A 13,019-nucleotide genomic window follows, 5' to 3' on the forward strand; every position below is an offset into this window, starting at 1 on the left:
GGGCGGGCGCAAGGGGCCCGGCCCCGCTCCACGTGGATGGGGTGGGGGAGGGCCCTGCTGACAGGCAGCGCTGCCGCCCGGGCGTGTCCTTGCGCTGGTCGCGCCGCCCTGGGTCCCGTGCGTCCGCCCCACGAGCGTTGCAACGCGCCTCGGCCTGCTTCGCTCTGCCTCAGCCTGGCCCGGGCAGTTGGCACGTGGTGGCCAAGGACAACGTTGGTCTGCTCTTATCAGACCGGCTCAGCTAGTGCAGCTGGTCGGAGAAGCGCTGTCGGCCTCGCCCAAGGAACCGGGCTGGGAGAGCCACCCCTATGATCAGAGGCTTGCAGGGCAAGCCACACGGGGAAAGGCTGGGGGACCTGGGACTCTTCAGCCTGAAAACGAGAAGGCTGAGGGGGGACTTGGGAGCGACCTACGGATATATCGGGGTCAGGGGGTGCACGTGCACCCCATACACATCGCCACTGATCAGGGACATAAATCAAGGGCTCCGTGAACAACTGTTCACCAGGGTGCTGCTGGGGAAAACTAAGAACAATGGTCACAAACTCCTGGAAGATCGATTGCGGCTCAGCATTAGGAAAAAACTTCTTCCAGTTAGGGTGTCCAGACCGAGGTGGTGCATTCACCTACCCTGGAAATCTTCAAGAGGAGACTGGACCGTCACCTTGCTGAGGCCACCTGGCCCCAGTTGTCTTTCCTGCTTGGTGCAAGGGGATGGACCCAATTATCTTCCAAGGCTATGAAAATCCTTGTCTGCCAAAAATGTAAAGTAATTTTGGACATAGCTAATGGATGCAGGACAGGTTTCCCTCACTTTATGCAGGTTCTGTATGTGTGAATTTGCTCCTATACAATGATGACCCTTATTATACCAAAAATTAGTTATATGCAAGCTGGCAGGGGGGTTGTGGAGGGGGAAAAGGAAAGGTGGCGAGCAGCCAGAGCTGGCAGTGCTTGGCAGCCACAGCAGAGCCTGTACAGCACTGTCTGCCGAGCACCCCAAAGCACAGGGGCCCGGGGCAGTTTCCCTGATTCACACCCCCCCAGGGACGGCACTGATCATGGGAGTGACACATCAAAATAGTCTCCTGTGTGGATCTGTGCTCCTCACTTGTTGTCTGCGACACGTGTTTCTGTAGTTTCCATCCCCATTATGGCTTCTAAGCATCCCATTAGCTTATCTCCTACCCCTTTCCCTGGTCCATCAATGAAACCTTCACCTCTGTCTTCACACCAACTATACATTCACCACCACTTGAGCACAGATCCACACCAGAGACTGTATTTTAGTGCGCATCACTCCCACAATGCACCACCCAAAGCAGGTACCTGCGGGCTTCCACAACACTGATCACATAAGAGTGAATTTACCTTGCATATAATGAATTTTTGGTATATAAAGGGTCATCACATAAGAGTGAATTCACACATACAGAACCTGCATAAAGCGAGGGAAACCTGTATATACAAAACCCAAGTCACGCTCAGGGAGGCTTAACATTGTTGCCAGGTGTAGGGTGATTATGGTATGTATACAATCATTTCAAGCCTTGTATGAAGTATGATCAATAATAGTAAAACTCTTCAAAATTACCATAATTTTGGAGGTAGCTAATCGATGCAAGACCCAAGTCATACCAGGAAGTCTTAACTGTGTTGCCAGGTGTAGGATAATTATTCTATTTGTACAATCATTTCAATCAATGCACGATCAATATTAGTAGAAGTGTTAAAAAAATGTACGCTAATTTTGGAGGTAGCTGATTAATGCAGTATATGCAAAACCCGTGTCACACTCAGGAAGTCTTAACAGTTGCCAGGTGTAGGATAATGGTGATATTTGTACAATCATTTCAACCCTTGTACAATGTATGATCATTTATTAGTAAAAGCATTCAAAATGTATGATAATTTTGGAGGTAGCTAATTGATGCAAAATGCAAGTCACACTCAGGGAGTCTTAACAGTGTTGCCGGGTGTATGATAATTATGGTGTTTGTACAGTCATTTCAACTCTTGTGCTGGACTATGTGCCCTCGGAAGGTCCCTTCTTGTGACTCTGACAGGACTGCTGCTAGGTGAAGGATAATTATGTTATTTGTACAGTCATTTCAACCCTTGTATGATGTACAATCAATAATAGGAAAAGCATTCAAGAGGTACAATAATTTTGGAGATAGAGCTAATTGATGCAGTATGTACAAAACCCAAGTCATGCTCAGGGAGTCTTAACAGTGTTTCCAGGCATACAATAATTATTGTATTTGTACAATCATTTCAACCCTTGTACGAGGTAAGATCAATAATAGTAAAAGCATTCAAAATATACCATAATTTCGGAGGTAGCTAATTGATGCAAAACCGAAGTCAATCTCAGGATGTCTTAATCAGCTTTGGGGCTTGCTGTCATCATTTTCTTATGACTGCTTGCCTTAAAAGAAAGAAGTGCTTGAACTTTGATGACCCAGTTCTCACTCACTCTCTGAAGATTACAGTTAGCAATATAAAGTAAATAAGAAGATTTATTTGCATATTTTTTCAGGGTACGATAGTTTTTCAGCAAATATGATAATTTTGAGATTCCAGTACGATAATTTCATATCTAAGATCTGGCAGTGCTGCTGACAGGAAGCACTGCCAGACAGCACAGACCAGACACCCTTGCCTGCCACAGGCCAAATCCTGCTTTTGTGAAAGGTTCCCAGTAGAGTCCAGGGTGGTCAAGCCTCCAGGAATTTCCAGGAATTAGATCTACATTTCCAGGAAGCTGCTGAGAGTCACCCTGGGAGAGAAATGCAAGGGCATTTGTTAAAAATCAATATTCCATGTTGAATCCAATTTATAGAATAGTCTAGTGGGGTTTTAAAATGTAATAGTCATGTGCATTTGCCTTCCGGATGTACAGACTCGTTAATCTCATTAGGTCGTGTGATGAAACCTCCCGGAATAGATTAAAACAGAGTTGGCAACCCTAGCACACAGCACACTCCAAACACCCTCACCTGCCACACATAAAGCTGGGGAACTGCAGCGGGCAGTGTGCTGCTTCTGTGAAAGTCAATATAGGCTCCAGAGGTCCCAGGTACAGGGCCATCCTCCCCAGCTACAGATGAAGGCAACCCCCCCGACAGTCCGTACTAATCTGACCACAGGGTAACAGTCCTTCCTGACCCCAAGTATGGTGATTGGTCTGACTCCGAACGGATCCTCTAGCCAGGGACCTCCAGCTTTGGTTCCAGCAGGAGAATGGGCACACCCCAGTTGAGCACATCCCATGCTCCCTCCTTGAGTGCCATTCCAATCCCTGCTTGCTCTGCTTTCTGCCCCCTGCCCAAATGCCACTCCAATCCATTGCCCAATCGGCTGCTTTGCTTTCTGCCCCATGCTCCCTTCCCAAGCACCACTCCCCTGCCCTACTGGCTGATCTGCTTTATGCCTCATGCTCCCTGCTCTGCTTTCTGCTCCCTGAGCACTCTGTTAATCCCCTGCCCAATCAGCTGCTCTGCTTTCTGCTCCATGCCCTGTGCTCCCTCCCTGAGTGTCACTTCAAATCCCCTGCCCCATCTGCTGCTCTGCTTTCTGCTCCTTGCCCCACACTCCCTAGCCGGATGCCACTCCAGTCCCCTGCTCCAGTGGCTGATCTGCTTTCTGCCCCATGCTTCTTCCCTGAGTGCTGCTCTTATTCTCTGCCCAACTGGCTGCTCTGCTTTCTGTTCCCTTCCCCATGCTCCCTGCTTGATTGGCTGCTTTGCTTCCTGCTGCTTGCCCTGTATGCCCTCACTGACTGCCACTCTAGTCCCCTGCCCAATTGGTTGCTCTGGCTTTCTGCTTCCTGTCCTGTGCTTCCTGCCTATTGGCTACTCTGCTTTCTGCTCCCTGCCCCTTTCCCAATCTGCCCTGTGCCCGTGGAGGCTGCATGTGCCACTTCTGGCCTGTGTGCTGCAAGTTGGCCACTCCTGGCCATCTTTTTTTTCAAGCCTGCTAGTAACATAGCTTGGCTCCCTCCATGCTCTCCATATTTTTTTAATTTGTGTTTTTGATAACCAAGTACAATTGCTGAACACAGCTGTGTGCCCTATTTCTTTGAAACTCCAACTAGGTTAAAAACTGGAGCACTGATAGTAGTTAAAAGGGGCAGCTGGCTGTATGTGGTCATAGGTCCTGTATTGAGACCATTCATCCCACCCTATGGTGGCATAAATCCCTGTGTGTGCGCGAGCGAGAGAGAGAAAGAGCGAGCAAGAGAGAGAGATATATAAAAGTTTGTGTAATGATTTAGAGACCATTCATCCCACTCTATGGTGGCATAAACCCGCAGTGCATAAATCCATGTGTTTGTGTGTATGTGTGTGAGAGAGAGAGAGAGAGAAAGAGAAAGAATGACAGAGAGAGAGATACACAAAGGTGTGTATAATGATTCCCTAATGATAGCCAGCTAATGATTCTCTAGTGATTTACAAAGCACAATGTGCTCTAAATTGAGGTTTTATTTTCAGTTTCATTTAGGCCTTTTCCTTGGTTAGTAAAATTTCATTTCCTGTTGGTGTTTTCTGATCATCTGAATCCCTTGGCTGAATAATATAATATTCTGAGAGTATTTGACTTGGAGTGTAAAGCGGATTACTGAAAGGCTATACCTAATCCATAATGAAAAAAATATTGGATTCAGGGGGAAAGAAATGGGACCAATATATCAAAATATTAACTTTGCATTCATATTGAGTAGAAAGGCCTGCTATGAGTTACCCTTAGAAGTGATGAGAAAGAAAGAGATAGATTTTGTCTGTCCCAGGGATTTCTGAAGTGCCCATATCTCCTTGATATCTAAACACTGGGTTTTGACTAAATAAAATCTATATAATCGTATTCACCCAGTTGGTTGTGGCTATTTCACTATAAGCAAAGGCTGCTGGGGGGCTCAGAAGAATTGCAACTCTATACTAACTTGTTAAAATATAATTTTGTACCTCTGTCTATAGAGTGTTTGTTTATTTAAAATACAATGGCCACATGGATCGGGCTGCAACAACTAAGGTACAAGCTGCTGATCTGAGTGAGCATGTACTGACACTCTTCAGGCATGTCACAGCAACCAGTCTGAAGATTTCTGAGCCACGTGAGTGGGTGAGCACCAGGACAGTTCTGCAAGCAGCTTTAGTTCCAGATGCATCATAGCCTTTTGCACCAGAAGTGCCGAAATGGCTCTGTTTTACTTCAATAGAAGTATTTAACAAAGCTTACACTGACTTTAATAGAGGCAGGATCAGGCCTTGAGACACTTGATCGCTCTCTCAATGCCAAGAAAGCTCAGAAACCACTGGAGTAAGAACTGCTTGAAGGCCAGTGGGCCCTTGCATGGACATACTACTTGCCTCTCACTCACCTACTGGTATAACGTTCTACAAACTCACTGTTGTAATGCCTTCCCTTCATTGGTAACGTTAGGTAATGTTGGTAAAAATACCTATGGCTTACATTAGTTATACCATGATGCAGGCAACACTTTTATTAAAGATATTACAACCCTTCTTTTTTTCATTAGAACTAGGGGAGCTGAAACTTAGATATCAAATAGTTATGATATTACTGTATTTAAGTCCTTCAGTTCGTGGTTATAAAAGTAATTTGGCCCCATGGCGCAGATGAGTGGTACAAGGCCAGTCCACAGGCTGGATCTGGCATATGAGGCTGGGTTGGTGCCGGCACCACATGCAACGACTGGCCTGTTACCTCATGCAGCATGCACACTGGCTGCAGCTCCACATGCCATGTATAGTGTGTGCCAGACCAACCCCGTGCGCCATGTGCATTATACAGGGTGGGGCCGGGGCCAGTGCACACTGCATGCAGCATAAGGGCTGCTTCAGGGTGCACACTGCACAGTTTAATCCAAGAGCTACAGGCAGCATCGTGGGCCAGATTATAGGGATCTGCAGGCTGTATCTTTGATAGCCCTGCTCCAGTGAATCCTCAGCCAAAACTCAAGGAATTTAGAACTTGGAATTTCTCATGTAAGAAACAAGAAAACTTGCCAGAAGTAACTTGATATCTGGATATCCTTATGAAGAAATGATAGAGGGTTCACATGTTCTTCCTTACCAATTCACCTTGAATTTCAGTTTTACAATGTTGCTTGGCAGGGAGTCACAGTGCAACATCATTTTTTATTTATTTCCAAAACTGAATACATTCAAATTTGCACTGTCTAGTGACTGAGCAAAAATTATGGTTGGCATAAATGGGCACAACTATATTAATGAGTTTTTTCAATGTTTTGCTTTTGAATTCCTGTCCAAAAACTAAAATAAAATAATCTCATGCTAAAGTCAAGTTTAACTGAATGAGGGCATTGGTATAGCCAGAATTTGTTAGAAGGTTTGTACAACATTAATTTTTGCTATGTAGTTTTGTAGGATCGATACAGTGTCTATGCAGACTCCCCTAAAAGTTTCTGAAGATTGAGAGTTTCTTGACTTTAATCCAGATCGTTTCTCATTCATATTTGGTTAAGGCCTTTTGAAAGTGTCATTCATGTGCCAATAAACACTGAAGCTTTTTCAGATCTGAGAATTTTAAGTAATAAATTTTTTAAAGTAATGCATTATATGTTAGGTTTGGCTGGTTCTACGTTACATGAGTTTAAAGAAATAGTAATTTACTGGTTTAAGATACCTTTTTGTGTTGTTAGAATTCAAATATGGCTTTGACTTAAAAAAATAGCAGTTGGCAAGTTCTGTGATCCAGTGGCACATGTAGGCTGAAATTATGGTAACGGAAGAGCCTATGAGAAAAGGTAGCTTTATTTAAGAAGGGGCCTGGAGGCTTTTTCGGTTTGTCTTCAGCTTGGTCCGCGGCGATACTCTGTTTGTGGGGACTGAAGCTGATTCAAAATTAAACTGATGAGGGGAAAAGGAAGAAGTCATAACAACCAACTCCATTCATCCCTCATTTTTTCCCACCACATTCCCACTTCATCAACAATCCATGTTAATATCACTACTAATTTAAAAAAAAAATACACATTTTAAAGGTAAATGATAGGTCTTTCAAGCTCCAAGAAATCAACCAACTATTGAATGAAGCAGCAACCAGATGAGTTCAGACACTAAGATACGATAAACAGTAAACATTTTTTGTTGTGCTGGGGATCTGAAAAAAATGAAGCTTTCATTTGAAAAAAATATTAAGATAATCTTCCAAGGCTGAAATGATGTCTTCCTGACTCATGTAGGCAGAGAGCTGCCGGGGCTGTGCTGCTGTTTATAATATTCTAAAGTCTAGAAAGTTTCTCTGTTGCCACGGAAAACCCTGTAGGCAGCAGTATAATTGGCCAATCCTTCCTTTAAACAATTCATTGTTCTGATGCCCAGAAACACACTTGATAATGATTAGATTGTTGTTGTGCTGAGTCTTTTGCCTGTCAGTCTGAACAACATAGTTTCATTATTTCTTTATACTTCCTGTCTCCCTGTATCTACCTATTGCCCAATTTTTAGATTGTTTACTTTGGAGATAGAGGTTGTCCTTTTGTTCTGTGCATGTACAGTGCGTAGTACTGTGGAGTCCTGATCTATTGGTAGGCGTGTAGGCTCTACAGGCACTTTTACATGTGCTTCATCGTGTTCTGATTAGAATGCATCGGAGCAGACTTGATTAATCAGGTTGGCATACTTAATATGCTGCATCTTTTAACTGATGAGGCACTGAAATCTGCATATATTGGGTAACATTTCAAGATAAAATTATTAGCATATTTGGCTGCAGTATGCAGTAAAATTATTAGTATATTTGGTCTTGGATGGTGCGGACAAAACCCTCTGATTCACGAAAGAATACTCCATGTCTCAACCAAGCAGCTGAGTGCCAGCGATCAACTTGGTAACATTCTTCCATCTGTTCCTGAGCTGACCTGGTGACAGTCCTGGTGCCTGTCTTCCCAGTGCTAGGGACATAAAATTCTGATAAACCCTAACAACTGCCTAGGGGAACTGCAAGTCTTTACTTAGGTAGTATTTACTCCGACCTGCACCTGAACATTGCTAGCTCTGTTCTACACATCTTAAAAGCTGTAGGCAACCTCTTGTGGAACTACTTGGATGGCACATGTGAAGACTCTTAAGGAGCTTCCAGGCAGTAATAATAGTAGTAATAATAATGTTAGTTTTATCTTGCTGCAGCTTCAGAAAGCTGTAAGACACTGTTGTGAAAGAGAGTGAGAGAGAGACAGACAGACACTGTGAATGGAATTCTGCTAGCCTTTGGGCACATAAATGAAAGTTTTCCAGCCATATAAATGGCCTTTTTGACACATATCCAGTTTGCAGGCTCAGGAAATGGCGGATGAGAACCTGATGGTATTTAACACCAAAAAATGCAAGGTTCTTCACCTTGGGAGGAAAAACCTGCAGCATCCTTATAGGTTCGGCAGTGCTACACTGGCTAGCACTACGGACGAAAGGGACTTGTGGGTCATGATTGACCACAAGATGAACATGAGTCTTCAACGTGATGCTGCAGCTAGTAAAGCAAGCAAAATGATGGCTTGCATCCACAGATGCTTCTCAAGCAAATCCTGAGATGTCATTCTCCTGTTGTACTCGGCCTTGGTGAGGCCGCAGCTGGAGTTCTGCGTCCAGTTTTGGGCTCCACAATTCAAAAAGGATGTGGAGAAGCTTGAGAGAGTGCAGAGGAGAGCCACGCGCATGATCAGAGGTCAGGAAAACAGACCTTACGATGACAGGCTGAGAGCTATGGGACTCTTCAGCCTGGTGGCCACCTATAAGTTTATCAGGGGTGCTCACCAGGATCTGGGGGAACGTCTGTTCACCAGAGCACCCCAAGGGATGACAAGGTCAAACGGTCACAAACTCCTCCATGACCATTTCAGGCTGGATATAAGGAAGAACTTTACTGTCCAAGCCCCAAGGTTTGGAAAAGACTGCAGCTGAAGGTGGTTCAAACACCTACTTTGAACGCCTTCAAGAGACATTTGGATGTTTATCTTGCTGGGATCCTATGATCCCTGCAGACTTCCTGCCCCTAGGGCAGGGGGCTGGACTTGATGATCTTCCGAGGTCCCTTCTAGCCCTAGTGTTTATGTCTATGTTATGTCTATGCAGTTCTATTACCCATGCAGTACGGATAAGTGTATAAGTGTATACTGTACAGACACAATGGCTATGCACTGGCCAGCCATGCATGTGGCTCCATACACACCCAGGATATGTAGGTAGGTCACAAAATTGTAATCAGACTAAATTAAAACCTGTGACTAGCAGGTAGATGATAGAGGCTCCAAACATCCTTCCCATGGAGCTCAGTAGTTATGGCACCCACCAAGGAAGAAGGAGACTCAGGTTCCACAGCACTCTCATCCAGAGGAGATTTGAACCTAATCTCTCCAAAATCCTGGCAAAATGCTCATACCACCACGTCACAGACTGGCCACTAAGTAAACTCTTCTCTGGCACTGCTTTGGAAATTGAGCCACTGCCCCCTGCAGTGATTAGTCCAGTGATTTTCAACCAGTGCCACCTTGGAGTGCCTTGAGATTACAATGTTAGTGATGGTAAGTGTGCAAACATGATTCACAAACTAAACCCAGAGATTTCAAATAGGAAACAATAGCATTAAAAACATTCTCATCTATTGTCGGCTTCTTGAGTTCTGTGCAGCAGAAGAATTGCTGTATTATTTTTCAGTCAAAAAAAAGTGAAAACTAAAAGCTAGCATTTTTGGATAGGTGCCTGGAGTATAAGAAGGTTGAGAACCACTGCACTAGTAAAAGGATGAAAGGGAAGTTTCTGCCCCACTGGGAGCAAGGATAGAACACAGGGACAGAGGAACATACATTTCATTGAGCCATACAAAGCCCTGTTTTGAATTCTTCTTCCTGGTCCCAGGAATCTCCCTCTCTTGGTTGCCCAGGGGAGCTCACTTCAAAAGGACAGACCCCATACATTGACGGTAAATGTAGCTCTTCATGCGTGCAGGTTTGTATGCCCATGGAGAAAGTTTCAGGACCTGTGTCTGAGATGGAAAATGCTTTAGAATAGATAGTCCACCTTTGTGTGCATGTGCCTCACACAGTGGGGCCTTAACTATAGGCCTCATTCTGCTACTGCAACGTAGATAGTCAATAACAGGGCTCCTGGTGAAGTAGAAATTAACTAGGAGTATCAGAGAAACCTTACTCCACTGCCAGTTGCTTGAGGAGGGGACTCAAGAAGTAACAACATTGAATTACCAGGTGTGGGTAAGATACGAAGTAAATGAAAAGTCATGCTACAAGTAGGGAGAAGTAGTTGGTTGGGTTGGCAGAAGTCAGACAGAAGCAGGGTAGAGTGGCACAGTGGCGAGGTGTAGGGGGTGCCCCTGAGAGCGCTGGTGCACCGCCTGACTGGCTGCGTTCGCCACTTAGGCAATGGGTGGGGAGGGAGGCAGGGGGGCAGGCAGGAGTGCTGGTGCCCGCCTTGCAAACACTGGCTGATCGCTGTAGCTGCTCCCAGAAGTGGCTGCAGCGATTAGCTGCAGCAACTAGCTGAGGGGGTCCCCCCGGGCAGCAAAATCAGCCGCAGGAGACCCCCCTCCTCCCAGTTGGTGGGACTGGTCACAGGGTGGGCACGTGCCCCCCTGACTAAGGTGGCACCAGTCGCCCATGGGGTGGCACCATTTTTTAGGTGCCCTGCCTTCTTCCTTACTACAAGTAGGCAGAAGGGAAATGGTCTTCAAATTCACCATGTATTGACTAACATGATCATCATGCAAATGAGCCTTGGCCAGGAAAAGTAAACTGGCTGGAATCTCAGTGCTTTTCCCAGTTGGGCTTCTCACCAACTCAGCAAATTGCAGATGGCACTCCCTTTCCCCAGTAATTTTTGTCTTGGCCCCTGAAAAATAGCTTTTTAACTAGCCAGTATCTTGCAATTTTTTCAGGCTCTGCAATAATGGATTTTGAGCTGAATGGAAATTAGGTGTTAAGTGACAAACTCAAGAACCCACCAGCTGAGAGAAGAATTAAATACAGCATATTCAAAATTTTAGTTTTTCAGTGCAAAAGAAGCAACACAAAGAGAAGTTCTGGAAGTGACAGTGTGTCTTTAAACTAGCAAGCTATAATGAGTGAGGAGGTATGCTGAAGTAGGAAGCAAAAATCATTCTTTAAAAGGCTTAATGGAGGAACTATTAGACCTTCCCAACTCAAGCACTTAGCCAAACTTCAGGTGTTGTGGATTGTTTCTAACAGGAGAAACAGGGAATGAAGTTAGGTGTTTCTTTGATGCAGTCCTATATATCCATAAAGCTGTACAAGTTCTTTTACTAAAGGTGTCAAACAGCGAAAGACTGTGCTCACAGTTCCAAGCCATTATTTCTGGTTAGCACTTACCTTGAAAATTTGCTCTCAGGGCTGTTTCCAGTGCTTGTTTTGATTTTGTCTTTGTCTTTCCTGTTTCTGCTTGCTAGTGTTTTTTCCTGATTTTCTCAAACACAGAGACATATATTACTCTGTCTGCCCTAGCTCTTGCTTACGGTTGATGTGGATCAATGGTTTGGGCAGTTGCTTCTATTGTTTAAGCCAGTGGGGGCCAACCTTTTTGGCAGGTTTGCCACATATTAAGCCTCATGCCCTCCCTGAGTGCTACTCCAGTCCCCTTCCCCTGTCCAATCTGCTTTCTGCTCCCTGGCCAGTCGGCTGTTTTGGTTTCTGCACTGCTCACTGCTTGATTGGCTGCTCTTATTCTGCCGGATGATCTCATGCGGTCCCTTGCAGCCCTACACTTCTGTGAATCTGTGTGCTCCCTACCCTATTTGCTGCTATGGCCCCTGCCCCGTCCCTGATCTACTCATGTCACTTGTGGTACACGTGTTGCAGCTTGGCCACACCCAGTTTAAGATATTATTAAATAAAGTATAACAAGTTTTCAGGGATTCAAGCAGGGTGGACTCAAAGTGCACTGAAAGAGTATCTGACCCATACCAGTTGACTTGGTTTTTGCAACTCCATGAAAGGGCTAACCATCTAACAGTGGCACACATGCACAGGGTACAGACCAATTTCAATCTAAATTCAAATTACAGTTACTCCACCTATATACACACCCACAGATATGAACTTATGATACAATTTGTATTCTGCTGTGGAAATGCATAGAAGGCAGTTAAAGTCTCAGACTGCAACAAAACTAACTCTACAAAATTGTTATTATGGTATAGAATAACTGTGCTGACAAAATGCTGTACATGATGTATCATGTTTAGCATCATAATAGCTGTGATTAAATCTTAGTCACTGAACTAGGTTTCACTGCTGGTTGCAGCTGTAGATATGATATCTGTGGGTTGCCAAACTGAAACTTGTGACTGGTGATCTAAAGATGGTTGGATGGAAATAGAAAACAGGCAGCCCCAGAAAGAAGCAGGAGGAATCCTGGGATCCCATTTGTCTCATTTTGTGAACAAGGGTAAGGAGAAAGAATGAGCAACAACAGGTTGGGTCCTATCCTCAATTAAAGAGAATCAGAGAGGGGATGAGCAGAGATTTGATGTGCACTTCACAACTGGATTCCCTGGCTGAGGGTGTGAGGGAAGAGGATATTATCCAAGATAGCCATGACTTCACTCTGCTCTTCATGCATCTTCAGTTCCCAATAACCTTCCTCCCACATCACCCCCTCTCACTCTTTCTATTCACAATGATATTTCTTGATAAGTTAGGAAGCTGAAAGTAGAGAGCTGATACCAGCTACTCTGTCAGGTATACAGCTCCTGAATTAGGTAAGGGGGGGAAGCTTCCTGAGATTAGAAAAGGAGGACACTGGGCAAAGTTCTCAAAAATAGTGAAATAGCATAGGGAGAGTGAGAGGAATGCTTCATTTGAAAGCAGATGGACTATTACCTTTCTTGTGCCTGATGTCTGAGCCGAACATACTTATGTGTGTGTATGTATGTATATTGATACATGTTCTGTTTTCCTGAGTTGAACTGTTCTTTTATCCTCCTAGGAAAGACTTTCACTGTCC

The sequence above is a fragment of the Alligator sinensis genome, unplaced genomic scaffold (genome assembly GCF_000455745.1).
Source record: "Alligator sinensis unplaced genomic scaffold, ASM45574v1 scaffold312_1, whole genome shotgun sequence".
NCBI classification, from domain to species: Eukaryota; Metazoa; Chordata; order Crocodylia; family Alligatoridae; genus Alligator; species Alligator sinensis.